Source organism: Panicum virgatum, chromosome 8N, assembly GCF_016808335.1.
Source record: "Panicum virgatum strain AP13 chromosome 8N, P.virgatum_v5, whole genome shotgun sequence".
Classification (NCBI taxonomy): domain Eukaryota; kingdom Viridiplantae; phylum Streptophyta; class Magnoliopsida; order Poales; family Poaceae; genus Panicum; species Panicum virgatum.
In genome coordinates this window covers 18,060,040-18,083,797 of record NC_053152.1, presented here as the reverse complement: position 1 = coordinate 18,083,797, position 23,758 = coordinate 18,060,040, and the positions used below count along the sequence as shown (strand labels likewise).

Here is a 23,758-nt window from a genome sequence, read left to right as displayed (position 1 = left end):
TAATGACACGATGTCCGGAAGCCTCATTAATCAACATATCGGCTATAGGCAAAGGATATTCATCCTTGGGAGTAGCTTTATTAAGATCTCTAAAATCAATGCACACTCTAATTTTTCCCGAATCCTTTTTCTCAACAGGCACAATATTAGAGATCCAATCAGCATAACGACAAGACCGAATAAATCCAACATCAAGTAAACGATTAATTTTAGTTTTAATTCGGTCATAAATAATGGGATTGAAACGTCTAACCAGTTGTTTATAAGGTTTAAAACCGGCTTTAATTGGTAAACGATGCTCAACAAGATCACGACTCAAACCAGGCATTTCATGATACTCCCAAGCAAAACAATCAACATATTCCGTTAATAAATTAACCAAATCGGCTTTATATTCAGCCGATAAATTTTTGTTTACAAAGGTCGGCCTAGGAATAGTTCCATCACCAATGTCTACCTTTTCTAAAGGATCGGCCGATGTAAACCCTTGTCCCAGCTTATCTAGAAAACCAGAATCTTCAATGGCTTCACACATATCGTTCGTACGCGCCCGATATTGATCTAGCCTCTGCTGCAGCCATTCTGCGTTGGACCAGTCTGACCGGTCGAGGTGTCCGGTCTGACCGGTAGGCCCTGTGCGCCGAACGGGACAGGACCGGTCTGACCGGTCGGCACTGGCGGTCTGACCGGTCGCCTCTGGAATTTCTGTTGTACTCATCTGATTTACATTAAATGATTTAGCCGATTATTCATCAGCTTTAGCACAGCAGAAACAAAACCATCCTTAGTGCAACAGATCAAATCATAATCGGATAGATCCACGCCCGATAAACACTTGACGTTGTCGTGTGCACTAATGGAATCTGAATCGGCTAAAGCAACAAAGGATGAAGTGTCCCCATGGACAATATCAACCTCATCGCTGATCCACTGAACAAGAAACTGATGCAAGGTAGAAGGAACACACTGATTTGCATGAATCCAATCCCTCCCAATAATCAAATTGTAATTACCTTGCACTTCCGCGATGAAGAAAGCTGTAGCAAGCGTCTTACTTCCAATGGTGAGCTCCATGGAAGCAACTCCCTTGGCGCTAAGGGGCTCTCTACCTTCAACACCACTGACGGTCATGTTCGTCTTGATCAAGTCTTCGTCTTGGCCACCGAGCTTCTTGTACAGCGAGTAGGGCATAAGATTTACAATGGCCCCACCATCTATTAGCATGCGAGTCACCGGCTTCCCGTTGATGTGTCCCCTCACATAAAGAGCCTTCAGATGATTGTCTTTCTCGCTTGGCTTCTGGAACACAGCTTCACGGGGCCTGAACTGAAGATGAGCCAAATCCTCCTCCGGAACCACGAAGTAATCCGAAGATAAGAGCACCACATTGATCTCCATATTGGTGCGCTCTGGAAACGCTTCGTAGTCTACCAACTCTTTGTCTTCTGATGTCGGAGGAACTGATGAGGCTTCATCAACAGAAGAAACCGAAACAGGCGGCGCCGATTCGGCTATTGCCTCTGTACTGGGCTCGACCGGTCTGATCGATTGGTCAGAGCGGTCTGACCGGTCTGACCGGTCGGTTGCAGCGGTCCGTCCAGTCTGTCTGGCTGGTCAGCTGTCTTTGCCTTCCATGCCTTTCCTTGAGGGAACATAGGCCTGTATCTATTGAATTCCTCATCCCTCATCTTCTCCTTCTCCTTCTCCTGTTCCTTTTTTTCTTTGTTGCGGAGGCGCTGCAATTTCCTTTTTTGCGTATGAGTTAATCCCGAAGGGAACCATCTAGGCTGATGGTACTTATCCGCTGCACCCCTGCTGCTACCGGCCTCATGATCATTGGCCATGACCAGCTTTTGTGAAGGAACACCAACCGATGTATCTACATCCATCGGTCTCTTGCCCGTATCTCTTATGGGCACTTTGATTTCACCGATTTGAACCACAAAATCGGCTTTAAGCTTCTCTGAGTCAGTCACAGTCTTCTGCTCCTCTCTCTTTTCTTTGACGCGATATTCAAACCTTGGAACAGGAGCTCGACCCGGCCTCTGATGAGACTGGTCTGACCGGTCGGCATGGACCGGTCTGACCGGTGCAACCTGCTGCACAGGACCGGATTGGCGCAGTCCCAATCGGTCATGTACTGGTACCCTGGAGCTTTCCCCTTGATAATGTGGAGCATAAGGCATCGGGAAACACTGCATCCATATCCCCCCATGTTCCCATGCCGGATTCGTTGCATTTGAAGCCGGTGGCATCCATGGCATGGTAGCATACATCTTCTGAGGAGGATATAATGTAACAACATCACCTCTGCGCTTGCTAGACTCCCTCCTTGGGGATGCTAGACGATCTTGGCGCGGCGGTGAACGCGGTCTCTTTTTTAGTGGCCGATCATTTTGAACGGCCTTTGTGTATTTGTTCAACAACTGGTTGAAGGTGGGCTTCTGATTAGCATCTCTTCCCTGCACCTTCACCTCGTTGGTCTTCCAAGTACCCACTTCCGGACATTTTGGCTTGAAAGTCCAGGGACGGTCACCAGGGCAGTTTGACCGGCTGGAAGAACCGGTCTGACCGGTCGTAGACACCGTTCTGACCGGTCATGCCTGATCAGCAGACCGATTTTCTGGTGGAGAGCTCCCTTGCCCCCCGAGTCTGGGATTCTTGACAATGATCTTTAGAGTACTCTTGCCATCATCAGTTTTCTCTTTGATAACTTCTCGGGCAAGGATCTTGTCACTTGTGTTCATCGGTCTTGGATCACCGATGACAACATGCTTTCCCTTGGCTCCTTCGGCTTGTTCCGGCTGAATGAGCACCTTTGGATTGTTCAATTCCAGCGTATGAACAGGGAAAGGAGCTTTGTCAATCTGCGTCTCCGAAAGTACTAATCGTCCTTCATTAATGGCCGATTGTACCTATCGACGAAAAACATTACAATCATTAGTAGCATGAGATGTAGAGTTATGCCACTTACAATATGCATGTCGTTTAAGCTCGTCGGGAGATGGAATAGCATGCGATAATCGGATGTTACCATTCTTAAGCAATTCATCAAAAATCCGATCACACTTAGAAACATCAAAAGTAAACTTCGGCTCCTCCTGCCGATTCTTTTGAATCGGCTTGAGAGACGGAACCGAACCGGGTTTGGCCTTTGATGGCCAAACAAATTTGGCGGCATATACTTCCTTAATACCATCGTCCGAACCATCCGAATCATGATCAAGAATGTGTGTGTTGGACCGATGAGGCTTGAAAGTATCTTTGGCATTTTTAAGTTTAAATTCTAAACCAATGACTTTGACTTGCAAGAAATTCACGGTATGATATTCAAAGCCCTCAAGTTTCTCTTTCAAATAAGAGCATAAACCATTAAATGCCAAATCCGCCAAATCGTTTTCGGAAATTGTCAAACTAAAACACTGATTTTTAATTTCTTTAAATCTTTTGAAATAATCCGAAGAAGATTCATCACGTCCTTGCCTAATCGATGTTAAATCCAACAATTTCGCTTCGGTTTCCCCACTAAAGAAGTGATCATGAAATTTACGCTCCAATTGAGCCCAATTGCAAATAGAGTTAGGAGCAAGTGAACAAAACCAAGAGAAAGCTGTTCCAGTTAAAGATAAAGAAAATAAACGCACACGTAAAGCATCATTAAAACCAGCTTCCCCTAACTGCAATACATATTGACTAACGTGTTCCCAAGTTGTACGAGAATCATCACCATTAAATTTAGTAAACTCAGGAATACGCCAACCAGCAGGAAAAGGAGTGAAATCAAACTCAATGGGATAAGGTTTTTGATATAAACGTGTAGTACCCATATCCACCCCAAGCTTATTCTTAATCGCATTTGCCAGATCCTCTTTGAACTTAAGAAGATCGGCTTGATAGTGCTGGCTGGTATAGAACTCAGAAAACCGATGTGCATTAGGATTTCCATGCGCCATCGTCTGTAACGAAGTTGGGATCGGTCCTTGATTAGGTCCAGATCCCTATGATCCTCCCGCTACAACAGTAGCGCGAGGCGGTGTATAAAGTGACAATTCATTAGTTCGGCTAGGGGCAGCCGAACCTGGAATTGTCTCGAGAGGTGTCAGCGACGGCACTGAGTAACTGGTATGACCAGTCTGGTAACCGGTCTGACCGGTCGTACCGGTCTGACCGGTCTGTGGGACCGGTCCGACCGGTGCTGTGTGCACGGTTGATGGTGGCGGGGTTTGCCCTGAAAACGATTTCGGCGGCATACCATAGAGTGGTTCAGATGTGAACTCAGGGGTAGCCGAACTCGGATCTGATGAGTTAGGATCTGACATAGGTTGTTTACCTTTAAGCGCATCAACATCACTACTCAATTTAACTAACATGTCACCTGTGGCAGCTTGTGCAGCACTAATCTTCTGATCCATTAAAGATGACATCCTATCAAACATATCAGATGGAGAAAGGCTTACATTGGGGATCTCTTCAATCTTATCCTGGCTAACCTTGAGAGACGGCAGCACGAACTCCTCCATCCTTTTGACGAGGCCACCACGATCCTTCTTGAAGCCCTTCAAGAATTGTGCCTTGACGTGCTCCTCCACAAGAAGGTAGGCCTTGCGTTCCTCCTCGGTGAGCTCCTCCATGGTAGCCATGATGATGTTCTCCTTATTGACTTCTGAAGAGCCCATCTTCTTCAAGGAGTAGATGAGATTGGTTTTAAAACTACATTAATCTTTCCCGAGTGGAGTCGCCAAAAAGTGTGTTGATACAGAATTGCGCCAACGCACTCGAAAGCTCTAGAACGCGCGACGATAGTCAAAACGATCAACACAGCGAGAACCCTGGGCGGACCGGTCTGACCGGTTTCGCCAACCGGTCTGACCGGTGCAGGCAGAGAACTCGCGAAGACCTAGAACAGCGAGCTCGGGAGGGACCCCGTCGGAGCTCGTGATCGTAGGGTTGCTCTAAGGTCAGCAGGCCACTCAGAATGTCTTCAAACGCCGCCGGGACGAAGGAAGAAAGCAATCTAGGGTTGGAAAAGGCTAGGGTTTGAGAGATAAAAGGAATGCGATTTTTTTATTGATTCGATTGGGAATAACCTCAATCGGCCTTAGCCTTTATATTTATAGGTCGGGGAAGACGTACCCCTTCACGAGTAGGATTACATGAGGACTCTTTACAAAAACCCTAATTCTACTCGGACTGTACAGACCAGACCGGTCAGCCTCAGCAGGTGCCTAATTTGGCTGTCAACAGTGTGTTGCGTCAAGCAGGGGCCTATCCGCAATAGTTTTTGAGCAAATATATAATTGTTACACCTTGCTGTTCTGATTCGAGTTCTGCCCTGGATATGACTTCTTGGGTTGCGGGTAATTCTTGGCAAAATGGTCAGTACTGCCACAATTAAAGCATCGATTGTTGCCATTCCCATGATTGAATTGTGGGGTATTTGACCTTGGGCCAAACTGCTGCTGCTGCTGAAAGACTGGAGGTCTGAATCCTCCCTGTTGCTGAGGTGGCCTAAAAACAAGCGTTGTGTCGATGCCACGCCACAGCACGCGCTTGCCACTCCTCTTGAACGCTATGGTGTGCTTCGCGAAGTCCCACAGGATGGGGCCCAGGGTGCCCAGCCACTACACCCCGAGCACCATGTCATACTCGCCGAGGGTGAGGGCGTAGAGGTCGATGTCGAACGCCTCCCCGCCGAAGCGCACGCTCTGGCCCATGGCACGCCCCGGGGACGTGATGTGGTCGCCATTCGCCACCGCCACCGACAGGCCATTGTGCACTATCAGGTGGACGCCCGCCCATTGTGCCATCTAGACGTCGATGTAGTTGTGCGACGACCCGGAGTCCAGCAGGGCGACTGCCACGACGTCGCCGACGCGCACGTGGACCTTCATGGTTTGGCAACCCCGCGCTAGAACTCTAGTGGCGGCGTGCAGAGAGATGCCCGGCTCATGCTGGGAGCCCATGAGAGCCAGACACTCAATCTCCTCGTCCACCTCTTCGTCGTCGTCGAAGCTGATCACCTCGATGACGAACAGCTTCTTGCAGCGGTGGCCCAGGACGAATTTCTCGTGTAGTTGTAGCACAGACCGACGGCGTGATGTTGAGCCATCTCTGCGGGCGAGAGACGACGGCGAGGCAGTGTCGCGGACAGGGCCGAGGATTTGCCCGACACGGGTACTGCAGAAGAAGCCGATGCGGCGGCCGGCGCAGCGGCTTTAGTCGTCGTAGAGCTTGAGGAAGCATGTGACGTTGAGCGGGCGCCTCGGCCCGGTGATGGATCTATCGAGGATAGATGCATGCGCTGCTCGTAGGCGCGAGCAAGCATAATGGCATCGTCTAGGCTCTCCGGCCGGCGCAAGGCAACATCGGTCTTCAGCAGGTTCACCAGTCCTGCCGTGTAGATCTGAACAAGTTGCTGTTCAGAGAGGTCGGCGTCGCGGCAGGCGTAGGAGAGGAACTTGTCGGTGTAGTCCTCCACAGAGTCCGTGCAGTGGAGTAGCATCAGTTCGCCCACCGGACTGTCCGTCATTGGCGGTCCAAACCTCTGCTGGACGAGTTGGGTGAAGCAGCGCCACGATGGTGTCCCGGCCGTGATTTCCAAACGGTAGTACCAAAGCTACGCCGTGCCGGTGAGATGCATGGCGGCGAACCAGACCCGGCGGTGTTCTGGCCTCGAAAGAAAGTTTCACATCGGTTGAGCCATGGAAGCGGGTCCTCCTTGCCGTCGAACGTGGGGAACTCGAGGCGGACTCGCGGGTGGAAGTGGGAGTCGACGTAGTCATCGTCCTCCTAGCGGAAGCGATCCCACGGCGGCAGCCGGAACGGGGGTTCCGTGCATGGCGGCGGTCGGAACGAGGGTTCGGGGCGTGGCGGCGGCTTGGGACCATGGTCCCTCTGGTTGTTGATGGAGTCGTCCGTGGCGTCGACATCCTCCTGGGCGGGCGCCTTGCCGTCGCGCTGAGCCGACTCGACGCAGATGAGAGTGAGGTTGAGGGCACGGACTTTTTCCGTGTTCTCGAAGGTGGTGGACTGGAGCGTGACGACCTTCTCCGGCAGTGCGGCGAGTTTGGTCGCCACCGGAGCGAGCGGCGCCAGGCGATCGACCTTCACGGTGAGGTCGTCAAACTTGGCGCCCAGGTCACGGAGAGTGGTGGAGATCGTCTCGAGCTCCTTCTTCAGATCGTCACGATCACCCATGGGCACGCAACAAGTCTTGTCTGATACCAAGTTGTCACGGATGGAAGGGAACGGAAGATTGGAGGAAGGAATTCTGCACAGATTGTATTTGAAACAGGTGGCTGGACGTGGCCCTAGACCTCGTCGGCGCGGCGGAGCAATGGTGGCAGCTCACGACGCACCAAGGAGGCAGGGACGCGGCCAAGATACAAATCAATCTAAGCCTACCTTCCTGATCCCTAGGACTTGGCTTATATGACGCCAATCCTGAACAAACTTTCCTAACAAACCTCTAAGCAACTTATCTCCCAAGCTAACAAAACAAAATCTCTAAAACATCTCTAACTAATCCTGAACCTGGACGTCTCCCTGGACTCTCTGGCGCCGGCCATACGTGCATCCCCACATGACACAACCAGTCTTGGTCAGCTCCCAATTTCCAGTCTCTTCAAGGCGGTAAAGTTCCGTATGCTTTGAGGCAAAGATGTCAGGTTGGGCGAGCCCCTGATGATTATTTTTTTCAAGGGTAATGAGCTGCCCCAGCCTTTCCGGCAGTATCTCCAGGCTGGGTAGCATCAAATGTAGTCTTCTGAGAGAGGGGAAACATGGAGTGGCCTCTGGGAAGGAGGCTAATGAGCTGTGGAAACCAGTGACACTCAATTCCTCGAGGGTGGCAAGGTGCTGAAGTCAATCCCACTTGTCAGTAGTAAAACTTTTGCTTCTGATTTTGGCTTCAAAAGGAAGAGTGGAAGCTGAAAGCCTCCCAAACTCATGCATTGGTGGTAGCACCTCATCGCCGTCGGTCAAGTCCCAATACATACTTTTGGGGGGATACGACAGGAACTTCAACTTTGGGCAGTCCCATATATCCAACATGTGCAAATTAGGGATTAAGAAATCATCACCTTCTTCACCTGACCGTGTTGTCCAGCACTCCTCCATGTTCTTCAATCCGTATAATTGAATAACTCGCAACCTTTTGCATGCTCCTTTCTCTCCATAGAATTCCTTTCTGATCTTCGTGATGTTGGGAATTAGGATGATAAGCAACAGCCTGAGATTGGGCAGCATCCCAAGTTGAGGAACAGCATCACATGCTAAATTCATGAGTTTGATACTGGTGAGATACGGAAGATAGGAGGAGATCTCAAGCATCCATTTAGGCAAGTTTGTGCCCATGTAACCTCTTAGTGTGAATCCTTCTAGAGTCCGAGGAGGAATAAGGTTCTCCAACACCTCTGCATCTCTCTTGTTCTCTGTCATATCTTCATGGCCCCAGGAAAGGCATAGCTTCTTGAGGTCAGCATTATCTCTCAGTTTAGCTCTCTCCGCATCTTCCGAATGCTTGACTTTCTCAAGGTGATTAATCCGTAGGTGTTGACAAGCCAATTTCCCAATGCTCACTATACTGCTATGTGGCCAATAACCCACCTCGTGCCCTTCATGTACACTACGTTCTACTACCCTGTAAGGCAGCCTCAAAATGGAAGGAGTTCCAAAGAAATCTATATCCCACCCCTTTACTGAGTGGACTTCAAACTTGATGAGACTAGTCATGTTGCTAATACCCTCTGGCAACTCATGGAGATTCAACATGTACAGTACTTGAAGCTTCAAGCTACGAAATGACGATGGCAGATTTTCAAGCCTTATACAATATGACAAATCAAGGCGCTTCAACTTTGACATACCACCAAATGACTCGGGCAATGATTGCAGCTTAGAACAGCTTGTTAGATTCAGAGAATGAAGCTCAGAAAGATTACCAAAGCATTTAGGGAGCTCTTTTAGATCATGACAGTCTGAAAGATCTAGGTCTTTTAGATGCTTAAGTCGGCAAAAGGACTCTGGTAACATATGTGCATTGTAGCAGTCAGAGAGGTTTAAGAACATGAGATTTTCAAGATTGCCAAAATTGTTTGGTAAGCCTTGTAGTTGGTGGCAACTTGATAGGTTTAGATGCTCTAAAGACTTGATGTTAATACTGTCAGGCTGTTTAACTAGTTTCGAACAGCTGGACAAGTTTAGGAACAAGAGGTTAGGAAGGGTACCGAACTTGTCAGGGAGCTTTTGGAGCACATTACAGCCTGACATGTCTAGATGACGTAAAGAAATAAGATTGCCAATTGACTCAGGTAGCTCATAAAATTTAGAGCATGCTGATAGGTTGAGGAACCAGAGTGCAGAGAGCTCCCCAAATGACACGGGTAACTTATTGAGGCTGCTATTGCCAGATAGGTTAAGAAGGCTACCAATATTATTAGGCAAGGTTTCAAGTGCGCAGTTAGACAGAATTAGTGTCTGCATATTCTGAAGTTTATGCAAGGATTTCGGAAGTGATGTAATTGGCAAGCCCGAGGCATCGGGGTACCTTAGCAGCATCAGTTGATGAATGGAAGATGGCAACGATATGTTGCTGGGGACAGATTTCCCTTGGATGGAACATTCACTTATGTCCAAGACACGCAAATACTTGCATTTAGAGAATGACTTATCTTGAAGCTGCAATCTGTCGCACTCTGTAAAGTGGAGAGATCTAATTTTACTTGGAATTTTTTTTCCGATCAATAGGCTGCTTCTGATAATTGATAAACTGCATATGTCAGCAATAATTCTTCTCAAGGCTGTTCTGAGTCAATTCTTTGGGATCATTTAGAGCAATTAACTGTTGGCCAAGTATTATCGTTGCAAGATCATAAACCAAATCATGCATCGTCACCTTGATGGGACCTTCAGCATCCTCTGGAGCATTCTGCAGACAGATCAGTTGTTACTACTGTTAGTAGCGAGAAAGATTATCTTGATGGTAACGAACGAGCTGTTTCTTACTCCTAGCTGTTAAACCTTGAGTGAATTTCACAAAATAATAATACTAGCATCGATCTTCTCAGATCTTTTTGCTATCTAGGTGTGTCCGTGTTCTGCTTAGGATGGGTGACTCTAGCCTTGAGCTATTTTAGCTTTTTCTTAGCTCTCCTGCATCATTCAAGAAAAAAAAACAATTTTGCACTGATCCTGATAGACCCCAAGATGCTTAAATTGGATTTCTATTTCCACTTTTAGAGAATCTCAAGAAAAAACTGGATACCAACAAGTTTTCTCCCAATATTTTCACTCCACCTGTCCCACTCTGATTCTCCCAAAATTTTCATCCACTGTTGCTCTTGTCGTCCCCTAAGCCAGCAGCACTACAGCATTTTTTTTCTCTGTCCTTCACTCATAGGGCTTATTTGCTTTGCCTTGAGACAAACTTGCATAAACCAATAAGCTCCCCTAGGCGTTTGATTTCGAGCGCTTAGAGCTAAGATGCTTGCCAAGCCAAGGGTGTGGCGGCAGGGCATAAACCAAACAACTCCGATATACATCGCATACCAAATAGACACCCACAATAGCATGTTGGGGCTTTTGTCTATGTGCCTATTTTCCCTCTCTATATGATCCATTCGGTTTGGGTATACAAAACATTTTCATGTTTCCTTAATGCTTTGTTTAATATGATTGTTTTATTTTTCTCATTTATATCTTGTAGTATTTTTACATATATTATGGTATGATTCTTCTAAAGTTCTTAGACACGTCCCAGCTTGTTTGGATCTTTTTGCTACCATTGAATTCTTCTCCAACAAATTTTTATTGTTTCGATTAGATATTATGTTCCATATTTTAAATTTCAAAACATCTAACCTAGTCCTTATTCTGATTGGCTCCTTGAGCCTAGTGCTGGTTGTAGCCAAGTTGCACTAAGGATCATTTAATTCTTTTACTACAAACTTGCACACCCCTCCTACATATTTGGGAAAAAGGTCATTCCTTTCCATCTCAGATATTGTTCGCTAGGGTCCTCATTGCCATTGAGGTTCTTGGGTTTTTATGTTTCCAAAACGAGCTTGAGGTTCTTGAGTTATCACTTGGGTATATTGGTTTTAATTCTTTCATCATGTTACAATTAAACATTTCAATCAGAATATTAATGTGATCATTTCCTTCTACCTTCTGATAGTGTCTTTCTTTCTAACTAACAAACAATCATCTATTCAGAAAATAAAAAAAGATTCATAACCTGAATGTTCAGAATTCTGTGATTCATTAGTCGCCATTCGATGAAGTAAACGAAAATTTAGCCATAGCTGGTCAATTTTTAACAATAAAAATCAGTTATTATGACTCTAGTTAGTTATATTAAGTAAATATCCCAACTTAACATTCCCAAAAAAATTTGGGCGTTTGGCACATTAGCTGCTCATATAGTTCATGATGCTTTCTTTTCTTTTACTGAAATACTATGGAGAAGTGGCAAAATAGTTCGTGTGTTCATTGTGTTTCCATGGATGTGGATTGCAGTGATAACTGTGGGTAAGACCACCATGCCACTCAATTTATTGTTAAATAAGTACTAACATAGATCTGTTGACAATCTTGGAGTTTAACATCGGTAGCATTGTATCTTGCAGAATGAATCAACGGATGGAAAAGAGATTATTCTACTGACCGGAGAAGTCTTGGAAATTTGAAAAAAAGACATCCCCAACAAATAGTCGACACAGTGTTTGCCATCGACGATTGATTGAATATATCCAAGGGCTCTCCATTGCTGGATGAGGTTGTCACTAGCAATAGTAAAGCCCTTGGCGTAAACTGCACAATATGTGAAGCACAACTTGAACTTTAACGGCATGTAGTAATAGCTCAACATGAGGCGCTCCAAAGGCTCTTGCAACAAAGTATTTTCTTCCATACCCAAAATAATCTTCTTGTCCATTATATCTTCCCATGCCGCTGTAGACTTATGTTGGGATAACAAAAATCCAAGAGATCGTGCTAGTAGTGGTAGACCTGCACACTTCTTGGCGATTTGTCTACCAATTGCTTCTAATCCACATAGATCCTCATCTTGCCAGAATGGTGTTTTTCGCATCACATTCCAACAGTCATCATCTGATAAAATGCTTAAATTGATTTGGTCACTCTTGCGCACAGGGCGGATTATTCCTTGACTAGCTAGAGCACCAATATCCAATTTATCCACTACATGTTGCATTCGTGTACTTAATATGATCTTGCTTCCCTTCCGACCATACTGCAGGATATGCTTTAGTTTTTCCAAATTATCCACACCTTCCTCCCACATATCATCAAGAACAATCAAATACTTTTTGGTAGGGAGCATACTTTTCAACATTTCAGTAATGGACTGCAAATTGCCATCTTTTAGGGTGATGTACCATTCGCTTGGCTCAATACTGGTACTCCTACTCACTGTTGATATGATTATTTCTCCAATTCTTTGTAGATCAAACTTCTTAGACACATAGACCCATACCCGTAGATCAAAGGTTTTGGTTCTACTATAAAAAAAATTGATTGGGCTAGTGTTGTCTTCCCCAGGCCACCAAGTCCAACAATAGGAATGATTGAGACAACCTCATCAGCTTCACTTTTCAGTAATTTGATTAACTTTTTCTTTTCAGTATCCCTTCCTACTATTCTAATAATGTCGATGCCCCCATTGGTGGGTGAAATAGTAGCTTGATTTCTAGCCACCTCATCAGCCCACATTGATGTATCTTGGGGCACCAGATCAAGGGTCCCACAACCCTCTTTCTCTATGTTGGTTAAAACTTCCTTTACCTTCTTCATCTTGTGAGCTATTGTAAACCGCAACAGGAATGGATTGTAGGATGAAAAGAATAGCTTAATCTGTAAGAGAAAAAGGTAAACCATAAATAAAATTTTGTTGTACATGTGTTTTGTTATGTATTGTAGTACTTGAATATATTCCTGTGGTATATCAACGGCTGAACAAAACAAGTTGTAGAAGAAAACATATTACATGTTTGTTGAGAAATAAATTATAATATATTGGTTGGTCACTATAATGACAAGCACAGCAAGTGCAATGGCACCCAACAAACACTCAGCCATTCAATTTCACACCAAATTAAGAGACCGTTTATGAACTCAACTGATGATGATACCTATGTTGTATAAAATTTAGAAACTCAACTTCGAACTTGAAATAAGTTAGTTGAAACAAAAAAAAATCTAATGTCCAGCCAAACAAGAATAAGTTCATGTGAAATTTTTGTGTACCAATAAAGTTAACCTTCTAATCATTTCACTTGCTGCGCATTTTGTAATCTATATTTTATTTCTAAACCAAGGATTCTGTGGTCTGTTTGTGGGTCTAGGACAATTTATGGCCCAAGTTGCCAGGTGAAGCCCACAAACACACCTCATGGATACCGCTTTGAGGGCCAAGTTCGTGGGCAGCCCGAGTCTAGTGAACAAAAAAGCATCCTGCAGGTATGGCTGCTCTCCAGCTCTTTGTTTTTTTACTTATATTGTAATACCAAGCTACTCCACTTCACACTCTGTTCACTTTCAGAATAAAATACAGGCAAGGAGGAGCCAGACATATCATGCTATGCATGGGTTAACACATACTCTTCGAAATTATGTGACCTCAAATGAACTGGAGTGAGGAGATGTCACCAACTTCTTTGTTCTCTTCTTTCTTGCCCGAGTTTATAAAACAAAGTTTTCGGTTTTGTAAACTGATAAAGTGTTGTTGGCATTGTAGAGTGTTTCGGCTTATTGATATTCTATATTTCTAACACAGATGACACTAAAGGTGACGTTTATGTTCCTGATCTGAGTAGGTCAGTACTCAAAGTTGTAGATGGTGTTTCAAAAAAAAGGCTGTAGAACTTGGTATTAAATTTTCATTTAATAGTAGTCCTGAGTTTAGTTTTACTCTAGGAAATTTTGTTCACAGACACCGTTCAATTGTGGAATTGGACGATACACACCGCCCAATCGACAATTTGCCCAGTACCATTATAAAGCCATGGTTCTTTGCTGCTAGACACCACAGGCAATAAAATTTTCATTTTTATGGTTTGGGAGAGAGAAAGATGCGTGCAAAGACCATATTGCCCTTCCAAGTTATCTTCTACCTCTAGACTCCACCTTTCTCTCTTATATCTCCATCTTTGTCTCCAATTCTCCGTCGATCCATCAAGCAACTAGCAAAGGCAAAGCAACATGTACTTACTCTGTACTCATCCATGGTGGAGCCATGGCCTGCCGCATCACCACTGTCATCTGGTGCAGCGACAACGGAGCTGGAGCTACCAGGGTTTCCGTTAGATCCGTCATCTGCTTGGGTTCTACCTAAAGTAGGTCGCTCAACAAGTTCGACATCATCCCCATGGTGCACCTGTATTGCCAGGACCCTTGGGAGCTCCCAAGCCTGGCACACATCAACGAGCAGGAGTTGTACTTCTTCGTGCCCCCCCGCCCCGCCTGACACACCATCGACGGCAGCGGCCGGCGCATTTGAATACGCGCCTCCCTACCTGCTACCCATGCAGCTGTGGCCTCGACATCACCAACGGCGGTAGCGAAGGCGTACGCACCATTTGCGATGACAATGGTCGCCTTCGACCATGAATCCAACCAGCTACGACCTCTACGATGCCCCTGCCCTTACTAATGGTGGTGGTCCCTGTTCCTTTTCAGATTCGGACATAGATGGAGCAACCCTGGCAGTAGCGCGTCACAGCCACACGGATGATGCCCGACAGCAATGGCTCATCCCACCCCACACGGACATCACTCCAGAGACTTCGTGCCCTGGCTTCATGTCCCGTCTTCGTGACACCTTCGACCCATTCCTGCTAGTATTCATGGCGGTGTGTGTTGCCTGCTGGTTCCTACTACCATCCGTGGGGAGTGCGGTGGGGCAAGCGGGGTTGGGGACAGGAGCGGTGATGCACAGTGTAGAGCTGAGGGAATGGAGGAGAGAGAAGTGTGGAATCTAGAGGTAGAAGACGACTTGCAGGGGGCAATGTGGTCTATTCACGCGTCTTTCTCTCTACCGAACCATGAAAATAAATATTTTATTGCATTCGGTGTCCAGCAGCAAAGAACCACCGTTTCATAATGGTACTGGCCAAATTATCATTTTGGTGGTGTGCATTCGCCAATTCCATGATTGAACGTTGTCCGTGAGCAAAATTTGCCTTTTACTTTTGGGAGATATCATTTCATTGCTGATTTATTCATGTATAAGGTTACCGCACTCAAAGAATGATTACTCACTATGTGTTTCTGTGATTCTGTCTCTTATTTTTTAAATAAAGGCAGGAGCTCTGCCGCTCAGTTCAGATGAAAGAATTGTATGTACAAGAAGGGTAGCCGAACATGGTACCAACACAGGGCACACAAAGGGCTGACTCACCCACATGACGTGGAAGAGCACAAAACTGTCATGAGTCTTGCGACATCCCATGGCAGACCCTAGATGATCCTAATGAAGACAGGCAGATGGTCTGAAGCGAAAGGCCGCAACAGGTCATCATTGCCGAGCTCAATATGAAGAGCAGCTCTGACTTCCAATTTTGAACCTCTGGCCCACCCCCTGCTTTTGACGACCTCCAAAACAGTCTAGTTAACCAAAAAGGGGGGTTCCCCTCATATCATCATTGCCGAGCCACATCCACTGACATAGCAGCTCCGACTTCACGCTGCAAGTCCCCCCTCCACATCCATACCGGGCGCCGAGAAGTGAAGACCATCAACTGAAGGTGATGTCGTGGCCATGACAAACTTCAAAAGAGACACCTTCTGGAAGGGAATGATGTCAGGGATGCCACTGTCACTTGTCCGAGATGGACCGGGCTTTTGCCCATGGAAGACAGTGCTTGAGAAACACGACACCCTAAACAGGGGAAGCAACACCCATGGGTGTCACCATCGCCGAGGCTTTCGCCCAAGATGTCCCCCAACACATGATCAGGCCAAGACCCTAGGTCATAGCATGCTGTCTCTACCATCATCATTTCCTGACATCCCATAGGAACCCTTCCAGAGGGGCACCGGCACACTGCCGTACAGCGAAGCCATTGCCGGCCATCGTTGCTAACCCTGGTACCCACAGCTAAGAATGCTAGCCACTGCCAGCCACCGTTGGGCGAGCGATCCCCGCCACCGTGGGCGCCTCCCCTAGCCCAACGGACCCGGCCGTGAGAATGGAGAACCGGCGCTCCAGGCCTGCGTAGCCTCCCCCACCATTGCCGACACCACCATCGCTTCCCCGACCAGGGGGTGCTGGATCCGGCTGACCAGGCACCGGATCTAGCCACCCAAGCCCTAGAGCAGCCCAGGCCAGCCCCGCCAGCGCAGCCATGCGAAGAGGAGATGGGACTGTTGGAACTACCCAGGAACGCATGTTCTGTTCGCTCTCAATCTGATTCGCTCGCTCTCGCTCTCGCACACGCCGGCGGACCGAGGAAGAAGATGAACAGCCTGTATCTTGGCCTCTCTGTTTTACATTGAACTCGACACTCCGGAGCACACGAAGTACATGGACTTTTGTAGGCCGGGGACGCATCAGGAGCTCTCCTCCACATCCTTCACTCCTGCAGGACCCGCTCAGCCTTGCCCAGGGAGCCGCTTGCTCGCTCCGGACGTGGCGGCCTTCTCCGCACAGACTGGCGCCTACAGCCACTACTCCTAACAACTCCAAGACTCGATCAACACAGCAGCTGGCGCACTTCCGCACAATCTGCACCTAGACCTGGACGGCAACAACCTTGCCAACCTACTGGACCCGAGCTCGCCGAACGAGCTCGACACGTGCACAGCGCGACACACACGCGCACAGCAAGACACACACGTAGGCACGCCAGAAACACACCTATGGCGTGTTTACTCTAAAAATCTCCCCCTAAACATGACTCCCCCTAACCTACGACATCGCCGCCCATCCTAACATACAGGACTCAGGCTCTTCATAGACCATCGCAGGAGCACACCTTCTCTGTCTCCGGGGTCGCCGCACACTCGCCGTTGCCTCGATGCTGCTACTCCCATCGTCGTTGTCATCCCGCGGCTGCCGCTACGGCCTCCAGACATGATGCGAACCACGCAGCATGCCTTCGCGCGAATGTCGTGGCCTTCTTCTCCCTCTCCGGCGACACACGCCACCGCTTCATCCCTACGTCACACGCCACTGCTCCCCGGCCAGAATGATGCCCCGCCTTACCTGGACAGGACCGATGCGCGATCCACAGTCTAGCCGCAGCGCCTTGCCTTGCGATCCACTGAACAATTAATTAAAAAAGAACATGTGACAACATCTAAATGCATAGCTTTATGATTCGTGTTGAACTAAACAAATATTTAAAAAAAACACATTTAAGTTAGTGTTAAGCATATTAACATCAATTATGAAAACCGGGACGTTTGCAGCTCGTAAATTTAGTTCTATCTTCCCTCCCAACTTACTACATGTGCTCTCTCAAAATTCCTGCTGCTGTAATAGAAATTATTGATAAGCATAGGAAAAACTGGCTATGGAGAGGAAGTGATTTCAGGAAGAATGGTTATAATCTAGCAGCTTGGAATTTAGTTCAAAGACCAAAAGGCAAGGGAGGACTTGGAGTCATCAACCTCAGCCTTCAAAATGAGGCTCTATTGATCAAGCAATTAGACAAATTTTACAAAAAATAGAACGTGCAATGGGTCAAACTTATCTGGCAAAGATATTACAGGGAAGCTGTCCCTCATCTTGCAAGAGAAAAAGGCTTGTTCTGGTGGAAGGATATCTTAAGGCTTCATGCAAAGTATAGGGGCATTTCTTTCTGTACCCCTAAGAAAGGTGACACGATAGGTTTCTGGGAAGATTTAGTTGATGGAAGAATTTATTCCAACTCCTTTCCAAATCTGTTTCAGTTTGCCAAATCTCCAACTATTTCTTACTGGAAATTCAGAACTTTGGAAGATCAACTAGAAGGTTTCAATATTCCCATGGCCAGGCAGGCACACAATGAATTCTTAGAGCTTCAGCATGTTCTGGAACAGCTACAACAGGTTCAGGATGGAACTAAAGATGAGTGGACTTTCATTTGGGGAAACCAGAGATTTTCTTCTAGCAAATACTACCAACATCATTTTGCTAATGTGGCTCCCCACCCAGCAGTCATTTGGATCTGGAAATCCAAATGTATTCCCAAAATTAAATTTTTTGCTTGGTTGGTGTTGAATGACAGGCTAAACACCAGAAACATGTTAAGGAGAAGACGCAAATTTCTGGAGAAAGGCTATAATTGTGCCCTTTGTCAGGACGGCACTGAGGAAACCATTGAGCACCTGTTCATTTCATGCTCTTCCTCAAACTGCAGATGGTTTGTCTTGGGTATTTTCTGGAACGATGCAGGCAACATCTTTGAAAAGCTTTCTACTGCTAAGAAGGCTTTCCCATTTCCTTTCTTCATGGAAGTGGTCATGATAGGTGCATGGTGTATCTGGAAGGAAAGAAACGCCCTCATTTTCAATGGGAAGGCTCCAAATCTGTCTACCTGGAAGAATGATTTCAAGAAGGAAGTATGTAGTCATCTATGTAGGATTAAGACTTCTCTTCATGATTCCATAAGCTCATAGCTCGATGCTTTGTAATTACCAGCTCTGATTTTCTGTACTCCTTTTCTCCTCCTCTCTCCTGGCTAACCTCTGGTTAAGCCATTTATGTAAGTTCTCTAAAACTCTTATTTAATTAATGTTGCCGGGGGGCTCTTGCCCCACGGTTTTTGCTCAAAAAAAAAATGAAAACCGAGGTAAACATCTAATTAACTTTTAATTAGAAAAGCTAGATGAGAGGATATTATTCAAATTAAATCTATGTTTAATTTAAAGCAGGCACATCAACACTACTAAACGATAGCTTAGCCTATTAGAAGACTAACACAATAAGAACGGGTTGAAATGGATCCAAAATGTGGAAACTACGGAAGAAACAAGGCTACAGGGACCTATACGTGATTAGCCAAAGAGTTAGAGGGCTAACAGAAAAGATTAGCAAGACACAACAAACTATGCTCGCAAAGGGTAACAAGATGATAAAGCTACTGCACAAGTTGTACGGATCACGTGACCGCAAGAATTGATGAAAATGGAGTTAAAACGACCAAGATACGGCCAAAACAAGGTTCCAGGGGCTTATCCTCGATAGATTTGAACTTCCAGGGGCTAGACTTGAAGAAATCAAGGACTAAAACCTAAACCTAAAACACAATTTTGAAAAAAGAGGGTTGTTGGACGGCGGGTTCTATTTTGGAAAAGCTCAAGGGCTAAAGCAGAAAATAAAGGACCATTTCTTAAATATTTTTGAACTGGATAGGACTGAGGGTTGATTATTGAAAAGTGGAGGGGCTATTTTGCAAAAATATCAAAGTTGACCAGTATGAGGCAGGGATTGACTCGGCTGGATCACTTCTAATCCGTTGGATCTTGATCCAACAACTCAGAGTAGTTAGGGCGTCTCGGCTGGGCGCCTTGCAGCTTGGCAGGTGGCTCGGCTTCGTCGGGCAGCTCGGCAGATCGGCTTGCGGCTCGGTGACAGCTCGGGCGGCACAGGGACACCGGTGGCGAGCGCGTGTGGCGGCAGAGTCACCGGACTTGGCCAAAATCGGCCATCCGGGGCTTGTTTCGAGCGCGGCTTGCACAAGGAAAACGAGGGGGCGAAGGGGAAGGCGATGGGAGGCTCGGCGCGGGGCCTTGGCGAACGGAGAGGGCACACGACGGCGGTGTGTGGCGAGGTTGCTCCGGCTAACAAATGCGCACGCGAGAGGGAGAGAGAGAGAGAGAGAGGGAGAAGGGGTCGGCGAGGATTGTTACCATGATGCGCAGCTCTGGTGGTGGCACTTGGCGAAGTTGGAGCGGCGGTGGGGCATCGCACCCGAGCGCGGCGGAGGCGGCGGAAAGGCGGGTGCTAGGGTTAGGTTTTTGGGCTGCGGCAGCTTCGGTCGATGGGGTCCAAGGGCACGGGGCGGCACTATTTAAGTGGGTGAGGGGGCAGCCTTGGTGTGCGGGTCGGACCCGAGCGGGGCGCGTGGCGTGGCCGTACTCGGGCTCAAGTCCGTGCCCCGCGTGGGGGAGGGGAAGGGCCCAATGGGTGGGGCCCGCCTTGCATCGAGGGGGAGAGGAGAGAGCGAAGGGGCGTGCGGGGCAAGTCGTGCCAGCCTGTTTGGCTGAGTGGGTTGGGCCGCACGGGGGAGGAAGAGGACGCTACTAGGCTGGGCCAGCAACCGGTCCTCTGTGGAAGGTGAGAAGGGAAAAAGAAAAGGGGAGTGGAAAAAAAAGAGAGGGGGGACCTGGGCTGGCCGAATGGAGAAAGGAAGGGAGGTTTGGGCTAAAAGAAGAAAGAGAGGGAGCAAAAAGGAAAAGGGGATTTTGAAATAAAAAGGGGGCAAACAAATTCACTTGAATTTAAATTTAGAAATTTAACTTCAACCGAAGGCAAACAAGAAACAAAGCAAAGCAGCATAAATGCAAGATAAGAAGAACAACCTTATCTAATTTAGAAAACAACCAATTATTTTAATGAACTAAATTTCCTGTAAAGATAATAAATGTTGGGAAAATTTTAAAATTATGAGAAAATCATTGCTTTATTCTTCCTTTTAATCATATCCTGAAATCCAACAATTTCAGGGTGTGACAATAGATCCTTGCCTCTTTGTGCAAAGAACAACTTTATATGTTTTGAGGAAAAGAAGGGGATGCGGTTTCTAGATTGCGTGTGCTGAGTCTAGGATTGATCTTTATTCCCACATTGCTTGGACGATATCCAAATTGCAAACCACACAAGATGAAGGTTTTTCTGATGGTTAAAAAGAACCCAATCAGACCTTAGCATAGTGTGTCTCTGTCGGGTGTCGGCAACCGAAACCTAATAAGGCTCCTATTTTCTAACAAGCTGCTTCATGTTAGGAGGACCAGGGCCAGGGGTTCCAACATCTATGCAAAATTTTATAATGTTTCCCAAGTTTCAAATTTGGTTGAAGAATTCATAGTAACATAATCCGAAAAGAATTTAATCTCAGAAACTGTCAGATTAAAACATCAGTTTTTTATATCCTTGAATCTCCTGAAATAATCAGAGGCCGATTCATCACGGCTTTGCCTAACCGATGTCAAATCTGTCAACTTAGCTTCATTTTCCCCACTGAAAAAGTGATCAGGAAACCTACGCTCTAACTGGTTCCATATTTGAATAGAATTTGGAGCAAGCGAACAAAACTAAGAGAAAGCGGTTCCAGTTAAAGATAAAGAAAATAAACACACACATAAAGCATCATGGAAACCAGTTTCTCCCAACTGAAGAATGTATTGACTTATGTGCTCCCAAGTTGTATGAGTATCATCACCATTAAACTTCATGAACTCGGGAACACAGCAACCAACGGAATAAGAAATAAAATCAAATTCAGGAGTATACGGCTTTTGATACAAACGAGAATTACCCATATCCACCCCAAGCTTAGTTTTAACCATGTTAGCCAGATCCTCTTTAAATCTAGAGAAATCGGCTTGATAATTCCCGATGGTCAAAGCTTGTGATGCAGATGCAAGACGATGCAAGTTAGGATAAGTAGATGTCATCATCTGCGTAGCATTAGGAATCGGTCCATTATGGGGACAAGATCCCTGCAGTGTACTGCCCACTGCTGCAGTACGAGGGGGTGTGTAGGTCATCAACTCATTGGTTCGGCCAAGGGTAGCCGAACTAGGAATCGATGTGAGCGGTGTAGGCAAAGACGGAGAAGGCAACATCGCACTAGTCTGATCGGTCGTCTGACTGGTTTGATCGCGGTAGCCTGGACCGGTCTGACCGGTTCTGTCTAAACCGATGAAGGTGGCGGCGTCTGCCCTACAAAGTAGCCCGGCGGCATGCCTAAGCGTGTATCTGATGCAGGCATTGGCGTAGCCGATGAGCTATGATTTAAAACGTCCAATGTATAAGAATTAGCCACAACACTTTTATTCTTTTCCAACGCATCTATTTCATCGGACATGGAAGCAAGCGCATATCACCCACAGTTAATTGTGCAACAGAAATTTTTTGATCGAGCATCAGTGATAGTTGCGTAAGTAAATCAGAGAGTTCATTGCTTACATTGGGGATCTCTTCAATCTGATTATTACTCAGCTTGAAGGATGGCATGACGAATTCTTCAACCCTCTTGACGAAGCCACCCCGATTCTTCTTGAAGCCCTTCAAGAACCACACCTTGAAGTGCTCCTCGGCAACCAGGTAAGACTTGTGCTCCTCTTCGGTGAGTTCCTCCATCGTTGCTATGATGATGTTGTCTTTGTCGAGGTTGGTGATGGAACCCATCTTCTTTGTGGTAGGTTAGTTCGGTTTTCGAAAACCAAGATCTTCACCAGTGGAGTCACCAAAAAGTGTGTTGACACATAATTACGCCAAATACACTAGGATGCGCTACAACGCGCGGATCGTCGACATGACCTTCACCAACGGGCTCACTATGCACAGACCGGTATAAGCGACTAGTTAGACCGGTTCTACAGGGAATGCCGTGAAGACCTAAAACCTCGAGCTTGGGAGCGACCCCGTCGGAGCTCGCGTATCTATGGTTGCTCTGAGATCGGCAGGCCACTCAGAATGCCGTAGAGATGAGCGAAGAACAGCAGTTAGGGTTTGGAACAGGTTAGGGTTTGAGAGACGAAAGTAAAGGACAAATTGTATTGATTCAATTGTGGATAACCCTCAATTAGCCTTAGCCTTCATATATAGGCCGGGAAGTCATACCCCTTCACGAATAGGTTTACAAAGATCCACGAATTACAAAATCTACTCCTGCTCGGATCACAATCGGCCAGAATGGTCTGACCGGTCGGCCCACCGGTCCACCGGTCAAACCGATCGGCCACGGCCTTTGCCAATTTTGGCTGTCAACAGCATCCTTTCGCTCTGTTGGCACAGATTAACGGCCAACACAAGAGCATGCTCGAACGCACGGCGCGAGGACGGGCTCGCTGTAGCACCTCCTGTGTAGGCCGGTCAGACTGGTCAAGGGGACCGGTCAGACCGGTTCGCCGGGGTAAACTAGCGAATCCGACGAACGCTCACCCGGGAGGGACCACGTCAGGGCAAACAAACACAGCGTTGTTCTAGGGTCGGCAGGCCACCTAGAGCGCCTTCAGACGTCATCGAGACACAAGAAGAACAACAAATATGAGGTAGGAGGAGCTAGGGTTTGGAGAGGACAAAAAATAGTGCAAAGTAAAGTAAAGTAGTAGATTGATGTGTTTTTAATCGATTGGATGCCCTCAATCGGCCGTGGCCCTTTATATTTATAGGGAGGGATGGTCTTACCCCTTTAGGAGTCGAAACCCTAATTAAAATCGTATCAAAATACAACTGCTAACTTGGACTGGGCAGTTTAAACCAGTCTGACCGCCCTTGTAAACCAGTCTGACCGGTCTGCATGGGATGCATAACTTCCCGAAGCCATTTCTCTCTCATCTGAACTCCAAATTGGACGTTCTATATATGAATCTTGATCTACTCGACGAGAGCTATCTAATGGTAAAGTTTATTTTGCATTTTGAGCAACTTTACTAGACCAGTTTGACCGGTTTAGGGGACAGGTCTGACCGGTTCCCCCAGTCGTCAACACACTCCGCGTTGTCAACCTGGTGGAGGGGGACGGGGACGGGGACGGGGTGCCCGTCTCTGCAAGCGACCCTACGGAGAAGGACTTCGAGGAGGCTG

General features: G+C 46.8%; 1 pseudogene; it reads right to left on the bottom strand.

Annotated features, from left to right (window-relative positions):
• Positions 1 to 7,521: 7,521 nt before the first annotated feature.
• The window catches only part of LOC120684853, a 77,165-nt pseudogene continuing 60,928 nt past the window's right edge, over positions 7,522 to 23,758 (bottom strand).